The sequence below is a fragment of the Tupaia chinensis genome, unplaced genomic scaffold, assembly GCF_000334495.1.
Source record: "Tupaia chinensis unplaced genomic scaffold, TupChi_1.0 Scaffold145889_1, whole genome shotgun sequence".
Classification (NCBI taxonomy): domain Eukaryota; kingdom Metazoa; phylum Chordata; class Mammalia; order Scandentia; family Tupaiidae; genus Tupaia; species Tupaia belangeri.
Window position 1 is genome coordinate 1,200,760 of NW_006205746.1, and position 5,776 is coordinate 1,206,535.

Below are 5,776 nucleotides of genomic sequence, written 5' to 3' on the forward strand. Positions count from 1 at the left end.
CAGAAGACACTTAGATTGTAAGGGGTGGGCAGCTGCAGCTGAAGTCCTGGCTTACTTTCCTGGCATGGAGTTCTTACCTCACCAACCAAGACAGAGGCTATTGATCCTGTGTCCTCAGCGTATTATACCAAGACAAAGCCTCTGCTCCATGAGTGCTGCTAAGCAGAAGGGAACCCGCGCCTCTTGCTTATAATCACCTGGTTCTCATAACAGGCACCTGGTTGTAGGATGGAAAATACACAAATTCTGCCTCTACTGGGAAGAAAGCCTTCTGACTGGACACTTGGAGGAGAGGGAGCCCTATGTTCCTGGCCGCAGCAGTCTGGCGTGGAGACTCTCCCTGGCTGAGCTGGTAAGTAGCAGTCCTGATTCAAACACCTCAAATTCTCAACTATCTCAGTGAATTTTTGTAGATTTGTTCTCAATAGATGTGTCTTCATTTGCTGTTTGCTCTTTCATAGTTTGGCTTGCTTCACTTAGCATTAATTCTTCTATATTTATCCACTTTCTATCAAATGCCAAGGTCTCATTGATTTTTATGACTGAGTAGTATTCCATAATGCCTATGTGCCACACTTTTTCAGTTCATTCATCTGTTTGGCTATTTCTCTTGGTTCCATGTCTGTGAATTGTGAATAATGCTGCAGTAACATACATGTGCAGCTACTTATCTGACTGAGTGTATTCCTATCCTTTGGTTAGATACACAGAAGTGGAATTGCTGGATTATATGGTAGTTCTTTTTGTAGGTTTTGAAGAGCTTCCATATTGTTCTCCATAATGGCTGTACTAATTTACATTCCCACCAACAGTGTAGGAGAGTTCCCTTTTCACCATAGCCTTCCCAGCACTTAAGATTTTTTTATTATTTTAATCTTAGCCATTCTTATTGGGATTAGGTGGTTTCTCATTGCGGTTTTGATTTGCATCTCCCTTATGATAAGGAATGTTGAACATTTTTTTCATAGAGAGTTGTCCATTCAGCTCCTTCACCCATCTTTCAGTTGTGCTGCTTATTTTTATTCCCAGTAAGCCACTTGAGTTCCCTGTATATTCTGGTAATCAGTCCCTTTTCTGAAGCATAGATTGCAAATACATTCTCCCATTCTGAGTGTTGCTGGTTCATTCTAATTGTTTTTTGGCTATGCAGAAGCTTTTTAACCTGATGTAGTCCCACTTCTCTATTTTTGAAATTATTTGTTTTGGGGGTTATATTCAAGAACTCTTTTTTTTTGGGGGGGGGAGGTTTTTGCCATAGGGCACGTGCACTCACCAGACAGACAGAGAGAGAGACAGAAAAAAAATGAGAATTCCCCTCCCCCCAGGGGGGATGGCCACACCGCAATCCCTTCTCCTCCATTCTCCTCTTGGGATCTTGGGCATGCATGCACATGCGCCTGGCATGAATTTTAAGCCACCGGGTCCAGGACTCGAACCGCAGTTGACTACATGGGAGTCCAGCGACATAGCCATTACTCTAACTGCTGGTCCCTTATTCAAGAACTCTTTCCTTTGATATTGCAAGTGTTTTCCCTGTGTTATTCACCAGTAGTTTTATAGTTTGAGGTCTTAGGTTTAGAATTTTGATCCATTTTGAGTGGAATTTTGTCAGTGGTGAAAGAGAGGGGTCCAATTTCATATCTCTGCAGATAGATACTCAACTTTTCCATCACTGTTTACTAAGATTATATTTTCCCCCACTGGATTGACTGATGCCCTTTGTCAAGAATAGGTTGCCTGGGGACTAGCAAATGGCAAAATGGCTTTGTTGCTAGACTCTCATGTAGTTGACCATGGTTCAAGTCCCAGAAATGGCTTCTTAAAACACAGACTGGACACATATTATGCGTGAGTTTCCAAAATCCCTAGAGGAGACTGGAGGAGAAGGGATTGAGGCATGGTCATCCCCACAGGGAGTGATTTCTTGTTTTCGGTCTCTGTCTCTCCAGCAGGTGCATGTGCACTATAGCAAAAATCTCTGTTAAAATTAGTAGGCTGTGTCTTTTGGAGTTTATTTCTGGGATCTCTGTTCTCTTGCATTAGTTCACATGCCTGTTTCTGTGCCAGTACCATACTGTTTTGATTATCATACCTTTGTAATATGTTTTAGAGTTAAGGAGTGAGATGCCCCCTACTCCACTCTTCTTGCACAGAATTGCTTTGGCAATACAGGGTCTTTTGTGATTCTATGCTAATTCTATGATGTTTTTTCTAAATCTATGAAGACTACTTCTAGTAATTTGATTGTGATTGCATTAAATTTATAGATTAATTTGGGTAGGATTGACATTTTAATTGTAATTAATTAATTCTTGTAATTAATTCTTCCAATCCAGGAATATGTGATGTCTTTCCCCTTTTTTGTGTCATATTCAATTTCTTTTTATAGTCTTTCATATTTTTCCTTTTAGTTGTCTTTGACTACTTTGGTTAGGTTTATTCTGGGTATTTTATACTTTTTGTGGCTATTGTAACTGTGATTACTTTATTCAATTCTACATCAGTTTGCTCCTTGTTTGTGTATAGAACTGCTACAGATTTTTGTATGTTGGTTTTGTATCCTGCCACTTGACTGTATTCATTTATCACTTCCAGGAGTGTTGTGTGTTTTTTGTGTGTGTTTGTTTTGTTTTTCTTTGTGTGTGGATTCTTTTGGATTTTCTATGTATATAATCCTTTCATCAGAAACTAGAGATAATTTCACTTCTTCTTTTCATATTTGGATACCTTTCATTTTACTCTCTTCTCTGATTGCATTGGCTAAGACTTTCAGCCCTGTATTCAAAAGTAGTGGAGAAAGTGGGCAGCCTTGATACCTTTCATTTTACTCTCTTCTCTGATTGCATTGGCTAAGACTTTCAGCCCTGTATTCAAAAGTAGTGGAGAAAGTGGGCAGCCTTGTCTTGATCCAGTGAAAACTTTTCTATTCAGTATGGTATTAGCTATGAGTCTATTATTTATGGGTTTTATTGTGTTGAAAAATGTCCTTTCTGTTGCCAATCTTGCTGAGAGCCTTACTCATGAAGGGATAGTGTATATTATCAAACACTTTTTCTGCATTGATTGATATGATCATATGGTTTTTATCTTTCTTTATGTTAATATGCTGTGTTACATTTACAGTTTGCAAATGTTGAACCATCCTTGCATCCCTGCAATAAAGCCTACCTGGTCATGGTGTATAATCTATTTAATGTGTCATTGAATGTGATCTACTAGTATCTTGAGAATGTTTGCATCTGTATTCAAGAGATATATTGATCTGATTTTTGTTATATCATTGTCTTTTGGGAGTATGAGGGTGATGGAGGCTCCATAAAATGACTTTGGGAGGATTCTTTTTGGATCTTCAGAAATAGCTTCAGTAGAATAGTGGTTAGCTCTTTAAAAATGTTGTAGAATTCAGAAGTAAAGCCATCAGGACCTGGGCTTTACTTTATTGGAAGGTTAGTTATTAGTAGTTCAATTTCATTACTTGTTATTGGTCTATTCAGGCTGTTTTTCTGATTCAGTCTCAGTAGATTGTATGTGTCCAGAAATCTGTCCATCTCATCCAGGTTTTCTTGTTTTCTGGAATATAGTTGCTCATAATGATCTTTCGCATTTCTGTTACATCTGTTGCAATATTGCCTGTTTCATTACAAATTTGACTTATCTGGTTTCTTTTTCCTTTATTAGTCTAGCTAACAGTGTATCAGCTTTATCTTCTCAAGGAACCAACTTTTGGTTTCATTTATTTTCTTTATGGTTTATTCTCTGTTTCATTTATTTCAGTTTGAATCTTTATCTTTTTTTATCTCCTAAAATTTTATTGTTGTTAATTTTGTAGTTCCTTGAGGTGTTGTTAGCTTGCCTATCTGACATCTTTTCATCTTCTTATGTACTCTAGTTGTTATAAACTTCCCTCTTACGACTGTTTTCACTGTGTCCTCTAGATTATGGAAACTCTTGTATTCATTGCCATTGGTTTTAATGACTCTTTGGATATCAGTCATAATTTCTCTGATTGTGAAGTCATTCAAGAGTAGGTTGTTTGGTTTCCATATGTTTGTATATTTTTGAGGGATTTTTTTGGATATTAATTTTTTTAAGAGGTTTTTGCTATAGGGCGCGTGCACTCACCAGACAGAGAGAGACAGAGAGACAGAAAGCGAGAAATCACCCCCCAGGGGGGGGATGGTCACGCCGCAATCCCTTCTCTTCCATTCTCCTCTCGGGATCTTGGGCATGCACGCACACGCACCCGGCATAAATTTTAAGCCAGCAGGTCTGGGATGTGAACCGCGGTCAACTACATGGGAGTCCAGCGACATAGTCATTACGCTTACTGCTGGTCCCTGGATATTAATTTCAAGTTTAATTCCATCATGGTCAGAGAAGATGTTGGATATAGTTTCTATGCCTTCGCATTTAGAAAGGCTTGTTTTGTGCCTTTTCATGTGGTCAGTCTTCGAAAGGAGTGACCATGCAAGAGTGAGAAAAGTGTGTATTTTGTGGTTGTTGGGTAGAAAGTTTTATAGACATCTGTCAAGTCCATTCATTTGTGTCATTTAGATCCTATATATATTGGCTTATTTTTTGTCTAGATGATCTATCCAAAGGAGATCATGGGTTGTTGAGCTCCTCAATGATTAGTGCTTTGCAGTCTCTCTCTCGCTTTAGATCTAGCAGTCTTTCTTTCATGTATTTTGGTGTGCCAAAGTTGGGTGCATAGATAGTTATAAGGGTCATATCTTTTTGGTGAATTAGCCCTTTTTGCATTATGTAGTGTCTTTCTTTGTCTCTTCTTACAGTTTTTGTCTTAAAGCCTATTTTGTCTGATATCAGTATCACTACTCCAGACTTTTTAAAATTTCTATTTGCATGCAATATCTTTTTCCAGCTTTCACTTTTAGACTATGTATGTCTTTATCCATGAAGTACATTTCTTGTAGACAGTAAATAGAGGGTTTCTGCTTTTTATCCATTCAGCCAGTCTGTCTTTTGATTGAAGACTTTAATCCATCAATATTCAACATTATTATTGATATTTACAGACTTGTCCCTGCCATTTTGTTGGCCATTTCCTTGGTTTTTTTTTGGTTCTTATTCCTGTTGGCTCTTTAGTTTTCCTGATATAGTACTCCCTTCAGTACTTCTTGAAGAGCTGGTCTAGTATTGATGAAGTTTTAGTTTTTCTGAGAATGATTTTAACCTTTTTTCCATTTGAAGGATATCTTGCCAGGTATAGTATTCTTGTTTCCAATTGTCTTTCTTTTAGTGTTTCGAATATGTCTTCCCATTCTTTTCTATCCTGCATCATTCATTTCTCTATTGCCATTTTTAGAATCTTGTTTTTGTCTGATTTTTACCAGTATGGCTAGGATATGCCATGGAGAGGATCTTCTAATGTTGATTCTATTTGCAGTCCTTTGTATTTCTTGGCTCTGGATGCCCGAATGCTTCTCTAGATTTGGGAAGTTTTCTGTAAGAATTTCATGGAGTAGATCATCTGTGCCCTTGCCTAATTCTTCACCTTCTGGAATACCTATTATTCAGATATTTGAGTGTTTAATAGTGTCTCATAGTTTACATATGTTGTCCTGACTTTTTAAAATTATTTTTGGTGGTTTTATCTAAGTCAAAGGTTTTTGTTTTCCAGCTCAGAGATTGTCTTCTTATGGTAAAGTCTGTTATTAATACTGTCCATTGAGGGAGAGGTGTTTCCTTGTTTTCACATATTTCTTGTGCCTCTGTGCTGGTTTCTAGTCACCTGATGAATTATATACACTCTTTC

The 5,776-nt window shown here is 37.7% G+C and overlaps 1 long non-coding RNA gene across 1 annotated transcript in view; it reads left to right on the top strand.

Annotated features, from left to right (window-relative positions):
• The first annotated feature begins 226 nt into the window (after positions 1-226).
• The window catches only part of LOC102482108 (uncharacterized), a 100,370-nt gene continuing 94,820 nt past the window's right edge, over positions 227-5,776 (top strand). Inside the window, exon 1 of the long non-coding RNA XR_001369748.1 lies at positions 227-352. This is a non-coding gene — a long non-coding RNA (uncharacterized LOC102482108). The remainder of the gene's footprint in view (positions 353-5,776) is intronic.